Source organism: Zea mays, chromosome 9, assembly GCF_902167145.1.
Source record: "Zea mays cultivar B73 chromosome 9, Zm-B73-REFERENCE-NAM-5.0, whole genome shotgun sequence".
NCBI classification, from domain to species: Eukaryota; Viridiplantae; Streptophyta; class Magnoliopsida; order Poales; family Poaceae; genus Zea; species Zea mays.
The window spans coordinates 106,598,366-106,613,674 of NC_050104.1; the positions used below are offsets into that span (position 1 = coordinate 106,598,366).

General features: G+C 49.3%; 1 pseudogene; it reads left to right on the forward strand.

Annotated features, from left to right (window-relative positions):
- Positions 1–12,819: 12,819 nt before the first annotated feature.
- On the forward strand, positions 12,820–14,368 carry LOC103638803 (protein ALTERED PHOSPHATE STARVATION RESPONSE 1-like; annotated as a pseudogene).
- Positions 14,369–15,309: the final 941 nt, after the last annotated feature.

A 15,309-nucleotide genomic window follows, 5' to 3' on the forward strand; every position in this document is an offset into this window, starting at 1 on the left:
ACGGGCGGGGTAGGGGATCATGGAGGTGGGGTCAATTTGACCGGTGGAGGCCTAGGGTGGCCGGTCCATGGCGCGGTGGCGGGTGCTCGCGGTGGTGAGGTCGCCGGCGAGGCAGCCGAGCGCAATAGGAGGTGGGGGTGGGTGCATTGCGATCGTGAGGGAGTGGCGGAGCTCAAATACTAAAGCAATTCGACTGAAAGCTACCAGAGAGGCGAGAACGAAGCTCACCAGAGTGAAGGGGGAACGCGGCGGCGCTAGCTCAATTGGGCTCGAGGAGGAGTGGAGGAGATGGCCGGGGCTGGTGTGGAGAAAGCGGAGCTCAGGCGGTCCCTTTTATAGGCGCCCGGGAGGGGGAAGGAAGGGAGGGAACGACGAGCGCCGACGAGCTCGCCATGATGGCGGGGATGGAGCAAACGACGACGGGATGGCTCGGGCAGGCGAGGGGTGAGGGGATGGCTCGGGTACAGTGGTGGGGAGGTCGCTGAGGCTGGTGCGAGCGTTAATGGCGAAGCGACGGGGCGGGAGGCGGTCGATGGCGAACGCGCCGGTGATGGCATGGGCGAGACGATGGTCCTGACAGGTGGGCCCGGGTTGCCAGTGGGAGAGCGGCGCGAGAGGGAGAGGGGTGGAGCCGCTGACCGGTGGGGTCGGGCTGTCAGGCGCGGCGCGGGCGCGCAGCTGGGCCGCTTGGGCCGTGGGAGGAGAGGGAGGGGGGAAGAAGCGGGTGCGGCGCAGTTTGGGCCGAAAACGGCCCAGCCGAGGGGGGGAAGGGTTTTTCCTTTTTCTTTTTCTATTTTCTATTTCACTTTTCCATTTTCTATTTTTGTTTCTTTTTATTTCCTTTTCTTTTGAATCAACAATTTGCTAAATAATCTTAAGTGTTGAAAATAATCTATGCGAGGTGTTCCTAACAATCCAAGTGTATGCATATGATGAGATGACCTAAGGATGGAGTTTAGGGAGAAAATAGAAATAGGAGGGGTTAGGAGATTAGGGTTCTAAACCTTGGGTTGAGATTTTGGGATGTTACAGTAATGCACCGCATGAGAATGCCGTTGGCGCCACGGCGGTAGAGACCCCTTTCTACCATCGTGTATCGCTTAGCCAACCGCACTATGCGCTCAGCGGAGACATGGTCTTCAGGAAGGATATTTTCCTTCAGGTAGTCCAAGATCTCGGAGATCCATGCATCGGGACCGCTCTGAGTTGCCGACTGCGGCGCTAAAGGGTCAGCGGAGTCCCCCAGAGCGCACACAGCCTTTGGTGGGTCTTGGGACGCCACCGAGACCACCGGCTTCGAGGTGCCGGTCTCGCCCCCTTCATCCAGTCCGGGCGGCTGGGTGGTGGGTCTCAGCAGCCGTCTTTTGAAGGCACCCTCGGGCACGGGTGCCCGAGTTGATGCCCTCTGGGAGAGGTCATCTGCCGCTGAGTTGTCGCCCCAGGGAACATGTTGATGTTCCAGGGTCGTGAAATCCTTCTCTAGCTTCCTCACATGGAGGAGGTAAGCTATGAGTCTAGGATCGTTGCAGCTACATTCTCCGCGTACCTGCTTGATGATGAGCTGAGAGTCCCCCTTTACGAGGAGTTGACGGACCCCCAGGGATAGGGCCACGGATAGGCCGAAGATCAGCGCCTCATACTCCACCATGTTGTTGGTGGCCTTGAATTCAAGTCGCACCACATACTGCAGCTGGTTTCCACCTGGGTCGGCGAGGACCACTCCCGCGCCAGCACTCTGTTGGCGGGCGGACCCGTCGAAGAAGAGCGTCTAGTGGGGCTCGGTGAAGATCGGGCCCCTGCGCTCCGCCGGTATGGGGTCCGGAGCGGGGTCCGGCCCCCCGGGGGTACACGGGGGTGGAGTCCATTCCACGATGAAGTCGGCCAGGGCCTGACTTTTGATAGCGTGGCGGGGTTGGAAGTCCAGTTGGAACTCGGCGAGTTCTGCTGCCCACTTGGCGATGTTGCCAGTGGCGCTTGGGTTGTAGAGGATGGCCCTTAACGGAAAGGAGGTCACCACCACAACCTTGTGCGCTTGGAAATAATGATGCAGCTTCTTGGACGCGACCAACACAACGTAGAGGAGTTTGTGCGTCTCGAGGTACTTGGCCTTTGCTTCATGGAGGACCTCGCTGACATAGTAGACCGGCTTCTGGACAGTCCGGGTCTCTGTAGCTGCCCCTAGACTTCCAGGTTCTTGTCCTCCTTGTGCCTCCCTCTCAGCGACTAACACCATGCTTACTGCTTCCGCAGCTGCCGCAATGTACAGGTATAGCGGTTCCCCTGGCTCTGGAGCAACCAGGATCGGCAGGGAAGCTAAGTGCTGCTTCAATTCTTTGAAGGCTTGTTCCGCCTCTTCGGACCAGGCAAATGGGCCTGATTTCCGCAGGAGCTTAAAGAAAGGTAGCGCCCTCTCAGCCAACCTCGAAATGAAGCGGCTAAGGGCTGCTAACGACCCGGTAAGCTTCTGGATGTCCTTAACACGGGCGGGAGGCCTCATTACCTCAATAGCCTTGATTTTCTCCGGGTTAGCTTTAATGCCCCGGTATGAAACCAGGAACCCAGCAACTTCCCTGTAGAGACACCGAAGATGCATTTCTCCGGGTTCAGCTTGGTGCGGGTTGCCCGCAACTTGCCGAAAACCAGGGCCAGGTCTTCCACTATAGCCGACCCGTCCCTAGTCTTGACCACGATGTAATCGACGTAAATTTCCACCTTATCCCGGATCAGGTCCCCGAAGGTCTTGCTCATTGCCCGTACAAAGGTTGGCAAGGCATTCCTCAGACCGTAGGGCATTACAACATAACAGTATAATCCATCTACTGTCACAAAAGCGGTGTGCTTCCTATCCTCCTTAGCCATCCGGATTTGGTGGAAATCAGAGTAAGCGTCCAAGAAGGATAAGAGGTCGCACCCCGAAGTAAAGTCCACAATCTGATCTATACGCGGCAGGGATACGGGTCCTTGGGGCATGCCTTATTCAGGCTAGTGTAGTCGATGCACATCCGAAGCTTCCCGTTGGCCTTTGGCACGACGACTGGGTTGGCCAGCCACACGGGGTGATGAACCTCTTCAATAAAGCCAGCGTGCAACAGCTTTCGGACCTCTTCTCGGATGAAGTCCTGCCGTTCCACGGACTGCCTTCGTGGCTTCTGGCTTACTGGCCTGGCGTCCGGGTAAACCTTTAGCTGGTGCTCGATCACCTCCCTGGGGATCCCAGGCATCTGCGACGGCTCCCAAGCGAAGACGTCGGCATTTGCTTGGAGGAAGGTGACTAGCGCGAGTTCCTATTTTTCTCCCAGATCCCCTGCGATGCGGGTGGTCTGGGAGGGGTCCGCGCCGACCTGGATGGTCTTCGCGGGTCCGCCGTCTACCCGGTCGGCTGCACTTTCGGCGCCTTGGAGGGTGCCTTGATACTGGGGCCTCTCCCTCTGTCGTCCGGGCGAGCGATCTCGGCCGCCAAGGTGTGTAGCTTCTCGATGGCTGCTAGTGCAGCGGTGCGGTCGCCCTGCACGGTGAGGATCCCAGCGGGGGACAGCATCTTGAGGACCAAGTACCCATAATGGGCAATGGCCATGAACCGATACAGGGCTGGCCTCCCGATAATGGCGTTAAAAGGGAGGTTGACCTCCGCGACGTCGAACTAGACGTTTTCTATACGGAAGTTCTCTTCCGTCCCAAATGTAACCGGGAGCGTTATGCTCCCGAGGGGGTATACGGGTTGCGGGCCCACCTCGGAAAATGGGCGTGAAGGCCCCAGCCGTGACCCCGGGACCTGCAGCTGTCTGAATGCTGCGTGGCTGATAACATTGAGGCCGGCCCCTCCGTCGATCAACACGTGGTGTAGCCGCATGTTGGCGACAACAGGGGCGGTGATGAGCGGCAGCACGCCGACTCCCGCCATGTTGTCGGGGCAGACGGATGCCCCGAAGGAGATGGTAGTGCCCCTCCATCGTTGGTGCAGAGCGGTTTTGGGGACCCCTGGGACCGCCGAAAGTACCTCCCGGCGTAGGGACTTGACACTCCTGCGGGAGGTGAGCTCCCAGCTTCCGCCGTACATTACATACAGCTTCTTGCGACGGTCTCCACCGTCGCTGGAGTCAGAATCTCTGGTGAAAACGTCCTTTAGGCACCCCTCGGGCGACTGGTAGCCGAGGTCTTGTCCTTCCACAGCCGCGACTTTTCCGTCAGCTCCCTTCTGGCTTGGTCGGTGGTGGGGCGGCATGTCGTCTTTGAGGGACTGCTCGCGCCGCTCGCTGACGCGTCGTGCGAGTTTGATAATCTCACGGCAGTCGGCGGCTCGGTGGTGGCTCTTGGGGTGCACCGGGCACGTGTCACCGCTATATCCCTGGGGCCGTGGGCGCTTGCTGCGCTCGCCTTGGCCCCCGGCAGCGGCAGCAGCAACTGAAACAGCGAACTGTGGTTTTTCGTGGCCGTGGTTCTTGTTTCTCTTTTTCTTCTTGCCTCCGCCCTGGGTGATGACATCTGAGTCGACCATCTTGGTAACCTTTACCTGTGGTACCGAGTGCCAAGCACGGCCTTCGGCGTCTCTGGCGCACTTGTTAGCCAGAGCAAGGAGTGTGGTGACGTCGTCCACATCATGTGTGGCCAACTTTTCCAGCATCTTCTCATCACGTACCCCCTGGCGGAAAGCAGTGATGATGGAAGCATCCGAGATACGGGGGATTGTCCCACGTACCTTGGTGAGGCGGGAAATGAATGCTCGGAGGGTCTCCCCGGGCTCCTGCCTCACTGCATGGAGGTGGGCCTCCACACCATGCTGTTGGTAAGCACTGGCGAAGTTCGCCACGAACCGCGCACAGAGTTCTTCCCAGGAGTAGACTGATCCCGGGGTGAGGTTCATGAGCCAGGTCCGGGCAGGTCCAGACAAGGCCACATGAAAATATGTTGCCATCACAGCGGTGTTTCCACCTGCTGCCGTAATGGCGGTAACGTACACCTGCAGGAACTCCGACGGGTTCTTCGTTCCGTCGTATTTTTCCGGCAGGTGCGGCCAGAACTTGGGCGGCCAGGACGCCGCGCGTAGATGATCCGCAAGAGCGGCGCAGCCCACTCCGGCCAAGGGGACACCCGTTTGGGACCGGGTACCCATTGGTGTCTGCGATGCAACCGCAGCGAAGTCTTGATCGAGGTCGCGACCATCGATGTTTTGGAGGCGCTCGCGTGCCCTTTCCAAGGATACCCGGGCGTCCTCTCCCGCACGCCTGCGGTTGAGCTCTGCCCGGAGGTCGTTGGTCTGTGCGCCCCTCACTGAGGGCGAGCGCACAGATGCTGACGCCTCATGTTGGCGCCGGGATGACCGCGCCTTCGACCTAGTCGAGGTAGAATGCACCATACTGAGCAGTCGGTCGACGTCGTCCCGCCATTGCTTCATGGCTCCTGGTGAAGCCGTGGAGCTCGGAGGGTGTCGCAACAACTCCCTGGCTGCTGACAACGCCCCAGGAGACGCCCTTGATGGAGTCCGGGACGTTTGCGCTACTGTATGCTGCCGTGCGGCGTGCACAGCAGGAGTGACTGGTGCCGGGCGACTGGGAACCTGCGGTGTGGAGGAAGCAGCTTCTCCCTCTACCGCAAAGTCAACCGAAGTCTCGGCGCGGTGCTCAATGATCTGCACCATCATGCTTGGGCAAGGGATCAAGCAAAAACCTAATGCCTAGCCCCTACCTGGCGCGCCAAATGTCGGAGAGTAAATCTCCGGCCGGGTGGCGGAGTGCGCCCGCCCTAAATCCTGAGATTAGGAGGGGCTTAGGCGTTTTGCTTGATCGTTGGAATGAACGGGAAGAACTCAAGAATACGCAGGGATTTAGAGTGGTTCGGGCCGCCGGAGCGTAACACCCTACTCCACTGTGAGATGTATTGCTTGTGAGCTTGTATGAGTTTGCGAGTCTAAGGTGTGACCTAAGATTGCGTGTGTGTGTGTGTGTAACGACGCATGCCTCCCCTTTTATAGCTGAAGGGGGGCATGTACAAAGGGACTGGGCCCCGACATGTGGGCCCAGGGACATAAAGAATATAGTGCTTGGAGCCTACTAATGTTTGTTGCCGAGACAACCTTCTTGTGCCCTGGCGCCCGAGATCTGCGTATCCTTGGCGTGCAGGGGAAGCTTCTTGCGGAAGAGAAGATGGGTGCAGTGCTCCGCTCGGAACCGGCGCACTGTCCACCAACAGACTGGTCAGGCGTGCCGTCTACTGGATGACCCTGACGTCGTCTGCCGACGGACTGGACAAGGCGCATTTAATGTCGAGAGGGCTTGTCGCCTGTCAGCGTGGTGGCAGGCGGTGCATCCCTTCCGCAATAAATGCTGAGGTCGGGCGGCTGCATGGGCCTTACGTCAGGCTCGACCCATTGGCTTATGTCACGGGCCTCAAGCCAAGCGGCAGCAGCGGGGCTCCGCCTGGGTAGGAAGTCCCACTCGAGAGGTGGACACGTGTCGGCACCGGATCCCTATTTGTGCCGGGGTCTCCCAGGTCCCGGAGCCCTGCCGGGGCCCAGTCCCTACTCTAAGGGACCTAGGGCTTACCCGAGGGACCCGGCATGCCCTCTTGGGAGCTCCGGACCCGTAGTACAGGGATCCGGCGTCCTTCTGCGGAGGTCCGGACCTATCGATGCACCTTGGGGAGTTTTATCTTTCCTGGCCACGCGGTACTCCCAACCCTGCCCATGCGGTGGGGTCGGGTGCTGCTTCCCGTGCGACTGGGCGGTGTCGTACGGGTGCGGCGTCTTCATACCGCAGAAGGGGGTACCCCTGTCTCAAGGTACCGACAAGCACAATAGTGAAGACGATAGAAACCAATCTTAGAGTGGCTATCTTGGAGACCCACTTACGTATGGGAAAGGTCCTAAAGCTAGAGTTATCTGACTAAGACCTTGGACCTTATGAGGGCATCCTTGTAAGGGGCTTTTGAGGATTGGGGGAAGCTTACGCTCTTCTTGATATATCGATAAAAGTACTAAATCATCGACGAGAGTTCACATTTCTATCATTCTTTTATCTTCCGCACTTACTTTGTGTATCTTGGTTGTGTGCTTACTTTTCTCGCTTAGTTTGATAGGCTAGTTGGTGGAATTGAAATCTAGGGTGCATAATTTTTTGCGGTAGAGATACCAACACACATAACAAAATCCTAGTTACACATTTAGATAGTTTACTAGATATGTGCCCGTGCGTTGCAACGGCACACAAAACATTCAGCAAAATATTAATGCACAACAATTACAAAGAAACGAACAACGCTTATATTATCGCCAACTTTAATATCTTTAAAATTGTTTGCTATCAAATACAATGTTACCCTTATATGATTAGTGGCAACAGCATGAACACATCCGAGAGTAGCCATTATGTAAAACTATTTTGGTAGCTCTCTCACAAAGACAGAAATATCAGAAGTTGTGTAATCTGAAATGACATGTAACATGACCCATGAAAAAAGATGAACCGAAACATGATCCCCGCAAGCCAAGCACCTCTTTCTCCTTCAGCACGAGCAGAGTCAATCCCATATAGATATAGTCGATCTTGATGACACCTGAAAAGACGCAAATGAGTTACAACTCAACATTCGTCTTCTATTTGGAACCTTTTCTTTTCAGCAAATTAAAGTAGTATGATAACAGCAAGATGTGCCACTGTTATTTTTTTGTGACAAAGCACAATGATTTGTGTGTTAAACTACGATACCTTTTGAACAATGGCAACTGCTGCCTGAAAAGGTGTCATGTCTTCGTATGGAAGCTGAAAAGAAAAGGCAACTCAGCAATTAGCAAAACCACACTTCTACTCTACCATTACAACGGAGAAACAAAATGACGGCGAGAGAAAAATAACATTTGCACTGAATCGTAGTAACATGAGCTCAAACTGAAAAGGACAAGATATTTGCACCCAGAAAGCTTGGCTAGTAACAATTTGAGCATAGTTTCTTGGGATTCATGGAAAACAGAATAGCCATGTGATAAGAAACACGTGTAGTTTAATAGTACTAAAAAATCATTCCAACAAATTAGAAAAAATATCTATCTTAAACTGCTGCACTGAATCCTAGTAACATGAGATCAAACTGAAAAAGGCAGGATATTTGCACCCATAAAGCTTGACCAGTAACAATCTGAGCATAGTTTTTTGGGAAGATCATAGAATACATAATATCCACTTATCCAGGTGATAAGAAACATGTGTAGTTTAATTGTACTGAAAAATCATTCCAATAATTCAAGAAAAATATTTATCTTAAACCACTGCACTAAATCTCAGTAGCATAAGATCAAATTGAAAAAGGCAAGATATTTGCGCCTATAAAGCTTGGCCAATAACAATCTGAGCATAGTTTCTTAGGAAGGTCACATGATACTAAATAGGCAGATGCCTCTCGATCTAGCTGATAAACAGCCGAGATGCAGTTAGCTGCCTTCACCGGTATTTCCAAACGTCTCAGAGACCAGACGACATGCGAGGGGAATAACAGAGCAATGGCAATTAAGGGATTTAAATTAAAATAATATGTAGGGAGCCTGAACGATTTCGAGTTATCGGCCAATGCTTTTGAAACCCCCCAGTTACAAGCAAATGCACTCAAGGCTCAATTCAGCTATGATCTTATCAGGTCCAAACTGCTGCAGGACAAGATAATCCGCCCTAACTTGATGAATGCACCAATACACATAGGTGGAAATCCTAAATCCTCTTGAGGCATCAAACTTTTTGATCCCACAGAGTAGCCCTATGCCCATATCAGACCACCCTAAAGCATGAATGAAACATTACATTTCAACATTTTAGGTACACTAATTTTTCTCTTGTTGCTACTATGCCATTAGATTTATAGAGAGGTTTCTACAAAATGAAGTATTAGTCCATAGTCATGTTTTCTATTTTATAATGCCTTTTAAACACTAATAACAAAGAAAAAATCGCCACATTTGACATAATGGTTGGATCATCCATGACCACATATGAATTGGAAGAACTCTAACATCTAAAACATGAAGTGCATTAAAGTTTACCTTGTCTATTTTCTCCGACAGCATATATATAAAAGTCCATGACTCTAAGATCAACACCTGCAAGAGGGCCTTGAACATATGCAGTAACATTGGATGGCTGCTTTTCAAGCTTGAATGCTGCTTTGATTTCATACCATTGATCCCCATCAGCATCCACTTGCCCACAATTGACCAATTGGTTTTTATCCACAGCAAGACTGACAATTACAAGCATCATGAATTGGAAGAATTCTAACATCTAAAACATGAAGTGCATTAAAGTTTACCTTGTCTATTTTCTCCGACAACATATATACCATGACTCTAAGATCAACACCTGCAGGAGGGCCTTGAACATATGCAGTAACTTTGGATGGCTGCTTTTCAAGCTTGAATGCTGCTTTGATTTCATACCATTGATCCCCATCATCATCCACTTGCCCACATGAATGCGCTGCAGGAAGTTCTGTTGCGAGCGAAAGCATGTGATCAGTGCTTCATGAGCAAAGTATGCAACTCGCACCGGTTGAACAAGAAGTCAGGCGAATGCCAAAAATTAACAGAACTGACAGGTTTCACGCACATAAAACACGTTCTTATTACAGACACGATATTTCAACTTAAGAACAGATAAATAAAATCTTGCTCTGTTTAACATGGGAAAAATGAGAAGCCTCAAGCTCTAAACAAGAAATTGTCATGTTCAGCAGACCACACATACATGTGAGGCCTAGCTGTCCTGAGCCTCTCTATTTTGAGACATTTGCTGTAAGTAAATGATGGTATATGTAAAGGGCAGGCAGAAGCAACTCAATGAATAGCATGTCATAACAGCTAATGGTTGTTCTTTAAAAGTAAAAACAGATTACTATTTTTCTTCTGCTCAGTCGACAGCAGCGGCCGGTGTTTCCTAGATATGCTTGTTGTTCTGGTAGGTCCATCTCAATGTAATTCCCCCAAGTTCTAAAATAAAATTTTGTGCGAGCTCACCTGTAGGCTAGGATATGCATCATGTTTGTTGTATTTACAGTGTTTGTGCCTGCTCTGATTTGCAACTGGACGATCCTTCTCCCTTCACTGAAGCTGCTCCTGAACGTCGCACGTGAGACAACGTCACTCGTGGGATTTTGGAACTCGGACCACAAATTTATCTCCTGCACACCCTTGGAGCCTAAAGAGGTCTCCCACTCTCCCATTTGAGGCTCAGCTCACTACAACATGCGGCAAAAGATGGCACAAAACACTGTAAATACAACAAACATGCTACGGAATTAACAGAAATTGGTACCAATCATACATACACAGTAAAATTGTATGGTGAAATAGTATCCCTTTGACTCCTATATTTTTGCATCTACTATTGGTTTATCTAAAATAAAAAAGTTTCACAACACTTATTGTGAAATTATATAACAATAATTGTATAAGTATATATACATGTATTCATTTTGCCTTCAATGCTAGTGTTTGTTAAGTTTTTAATGGTGTGCCCTTCAGAATGCCAGAAACATAGCTCCGCTATCAAGAGGGATGCTAAAGTGATAAAAATCATAAAATGTACAAGAGATGGCACCGCTAAGAAATTCAGTGCATACTCTTTTTTGAAGCATGTCAGTGCATACTTTTTCCCCAACCATGAACCATGTAAATGTTGTCGAGACTGATTTATTGTGATGTCGCTTAGTAGAATGTGACGGTTCAACTTTCCCATCTGAAATAGAGCAAGATAAGCAGCACACACAAAAAAGTTGTTAGTTTTCTTAACTAAAATGATGCTTCAAATTCTTAGACAAGAATTCAGTTTCAGCTATGCATATGCAATAATGCCAGCTAAATTAAACTTCTGCCGCAGACACCAGTCCATGACATATTTGATCATGCTTCGAAAAATATAGAGTATAATATGTATGTAGTCCCATTCTAAATTCAGCTTAGGTGAAAGCAAGTATGCAGTCTGTTCACTTGTTTTAATCGCAGGATTGATGGGGGAGCCATCATCTTTCTTGAGCTGCACCCTGGCCCTCCCCGCCTGGAAAATATCCTGAGGGTACGACTTATCCAACTTCACATAGCAACAATTGGCTAATCAGATGTATAAACAAATGATACTGCCAATCTTGAACTGGGAAAATAAACGATCAAAGAAGGAATCAGAGCAAGTACCTCGATGGTGTGGAGGATCTTGAGGTGTGAACAACAGTTGTCGAAGAAGGAATGAGAGTGACCTGAAGAATGTTAGTAACATCATGACAGAAGCTAGATTAATCATGTATTAAGCAAACAATACCAATATGACTTGAAACAATCAACAATGAATGGATTCAATAACTGGTTAGAAAAAAGAGGAAAATACATTGTTTTGTCTATTAAAGTTATTCCTTTCCAGACAGTTATTATCCTACATATCATGAGCATCACCTGCAAAATTTTAAATTACCAGATAAGTACTTTCACTTTGTAAACAAACCAATTAACAATATTAGTTCAAGAATAGTACATAACATCTCAGCTCTAGTATTTTCATCTGATAGTTGTAGATATGGCAGCTAAATTAGCCTCAGAGCTTATTTGAAACATTAAGCAACATGGGCGGTATAGGTTGAGCAGAAAATTCAGAATAAGAAAAAACATATAGTATCCAAAATTTCAGCTATCATCTTTAGCATGCACACATAAAAACATGACTCAGTAGTAATGTTTGTTGACAATCGTAGCTATTTCTTTAATCATCGTTTCTGGTGAGTGAATAGCATTATCTCATGAAGAAAGGAATTAAACCTCAGAATTTCGTTTCAACTGAGGATATAAAATATGCAGTATTTCGTTATTTTCAAGAAGGCCTTGCGAACATTTTTTCCTAATAAAAGTTGATATTAATTAACCTTAACAAATAGTTTTGATGCTGCCAACTTTTTCAAACAAATTATTTTTACCAAGCATTGTCTAATCAGGATAGGTTTGATATCAACCATGTTTAGACTTTATAATGGATAAAAACAAAAAAAATAAGCGACAATTTTTTTATTGCGCAAAAAAAGAAGAATTTCAATTATATTATTAAAACAAAATAATAAATACAGAGAAGGGAGGAAAAACACCATTGCAATGATGAGAAAAGCAACAACCGGATAATTGGATATCTCTCCAGTCGAAATGGAGGAGCATAATATATTGTGCCAAGAAATAGGCCAAGGCAGTATAGAGAGGTAATGAAAGGTCCAAAGTTTGATATAACAATTAAAAACCTGCAACTGCAAATAATACAACCAAGAGCCATGCTGACTGAACTGAGATCACAAGAACACTGTTTTTGTTTACCAATATTAGAGAATTTTGATGTGTAAAATTATGAAATTAGGTATCAATATTAAACAGAAGATACTAAAGATGATCCAACTGGAGTTGCTCTATCAGCCGTATATCAAATACTATACCTTGTTGTACTCAACTCCTAGATTACTCTATTGGGTCATAATCATATGGATATCTAGATGGCATCTAGGTTCAGTTTGTTGATACTGGCAATTTTTTCCTGTTGATAGGAAGCAAGACAGTTATTGTTGGGACTGAATTGTGCACAACCTATTGAGGCTATCTCACTCGCATGCATTCATTATCTACAATTTATCAAGCATCATGAGTATCCAAGAAAATGTGATCATTGATGCAACACAAACAGTACGAGAAAGCTTACATTACTACTATACTTACACTTTGGGCAGCCACAAGAATAACCATGTCCATTTATCCGTCCAACCTTATCCACCTAAAGATAATCAAAATTAAGCATAAATATTGTCCTGGAGATATCAAACCCTATGTTTCAATCAGTTTACTCGGGTTCACGGGCTCGTTGGCTCTTGGTTGTGAAGGATCTCCATTCCAGGGTATCTGTTGTGATTCAAGTTGTTGATGCAATCTCCAAAAGAATTGAGAAGATAAGGGATGAAGAACTACAGCCATAGCTTGTCGAGCTAATTCAAGGGTATATATACCTGATAGACAGTATTTCATTTCTTATACCACAATTTCGAATGCAATCTTCCTGTTTCATTTTTTTCAGTGTATGCTAGCAATTTTTTTCTCGAACTCGTAGGATAGTTGCGTGTCATTCCATTAATAGGTAGAAAATGGTCAACTACATGCTGATTCTATAGATCTGGTTAATATTACACCGAATTTACTAAATATTTCAATTGTCAACATCACTCCAATTTTTTGGCAGAATGGTAGTACAGTAGAAGAGCATGCAGTGTTGGAGTTGTCTAGAGTTGCCAGGTTGTGGGTTTGAAATCGCCTTCTCCGCATTTGCAGAGGGAAGGCTTGCCTCGTCTATCCCTTTCCCGGACCTCACTTGTTTGGGAGCCTCTGATTTTGTGTCTGCCTTTTTTTTAGAATGATAGTGCAATACTGAGAATCAGAAGATTACAGTTCACATCCTATTCTAAGAAGTTCCTTTGTTTTGTTGAAACATTCTGATGGCTCATAACTGTACCTTCAGTCTTAGCTCATCAAAATCATGTTTTTGACATTTATAGTCTATTGACCTTGATCTGACTTCATACAGGCTAATCAGAATGTGGAAACAGATGCTGGAATGTCACCACAAACAGTTCATCACGATCACATTAGCATACCACGTGAAAGACTCGACCTCGGCGCGTCAAGGTGAGCACCACCATCACCGCGAGGCAGCGATGCATCTGTGGAATGAGATGGACAGCTTCTCCTCCAGCTTTAGAAACTGGGTCACCGCTCACAAATCGTACGTCGAGGCTCTCAACGCGTGGCTCCAGAAGTGCGTCCTGCAGCCGCCCTAGGATCGGCGCAGGCGCAAACGCAAGGTCTCCTTCCCTCCTCGGCAGGTCGTCTCCCCTCCCATATTCATCCTTTGCGGGGACTGGCTCGCCAGGACAAAACCTCTCCCTGCTAACGAGCTATGCAGATCCCTCAAAGACGTGATGCAGCTCCTCCGCGGCTCGTTCGAGCACTGCGACGAGCAAAACAGGCCCAGAAGCGGCGAGTAGCGGGAATGCGGGATGCTGGAGAACAGTAGCGAGCAGGAGGCGGCAGCTGAGTGGGAGTTGTGCAGCATCAGCTGAAGGGCTACAGTCGAGACTGACGGCGGTTCTTGACCGTCTGACAAAGTTCTTGGAGGCATCACTGAAGTGCTACGAGGAGCTCAAGCAGAACTACGAGATGGCCTGTGCTGATTATAGGAGAGTTGGACCAAATGCTCGGCTTGCTTAGGATTGATGTTGGTTGTGGTGTGTGACTTCTTGATATCTCTGTTCTGGATGACAAATTCTCTAGTGTTTTGGTATATATTTTGTGAACAATCAGGTGATAGCACAATCTTTGGCCGAATATTACTGATCGAAGGGAACTACTCCAGTGACTGCAGGGGGAAGCTATATTGAGCAAAATTACGTAGAACAGTAACCTGGCCGTTAATGATGGACGACAGAGAGTAATCTGAAGGCATGCAGTGGTGGAATTCATGAAATTCATTGAATGATTGACCTGTCTGCTATACTAACCGCATCACTCATCGCGAGATGGCACGACCGATGGAGGCTAGAATGCCAAGTCGGGCGCGGTGGAAATGGAATGGAAGAGATCGTTGCGTGAGAGGAAAGGGAGAAGGTGAAGGGGAGACCGGGGAGTACCTTACGGATGAACTTGGGGGCGCCGCCAGTGAAGCCAGATCTGAGTCGAGAAGGCGGCGGCTCACCTCCTTGGAGTAGGACTGCAGCGCCTCGATCCCCTCCTCCACGGAGGCGGCGGCGCCTCCCGCGGCGGCCACGGCGTCGAAGGCGCGGTGAAGAGGATTGAGGGAGTTTGTCCTATGCCATCGCTGCGCAACAGATTGGGCGCTATGTCCACTGGAATCGCTGCGGTCGCGGGGGCTGCAGTGGCCACAGCGGGATTTGCGGGATTGCCGCGTGCGGGCAGGAGGGCGGGCGTTAGGGCGGTTCGCCATGGTCGCGACTTGGTTTGCGGCGTGCAGGCGGGCTGTCCGGGGGCGGCTGCGGGGTTCCACGGATCGACCATGGCGGGCGGCAATGGTCGGGCGGGCGGTTCGCGGAGGTCGCGGCAGAGGCCTCTGCAGGATTGCCGAGTGCGGGCGGTCGTTTGGGCGGTCTGCGGTTTTCGCGGCTTTCGCGGAGGCTGTAGCTGTAGCATCCGCACAACGGGATTGCGGTGTGGGGGCGGGTGGTAGGGCGGTTCGTGGCGTCCGCGGATGGAGTTGCGGGTGGGCGGTATGGCGGGGTGTTTCGGCGGCGAGATTTCCGGCGTGAGGCAGG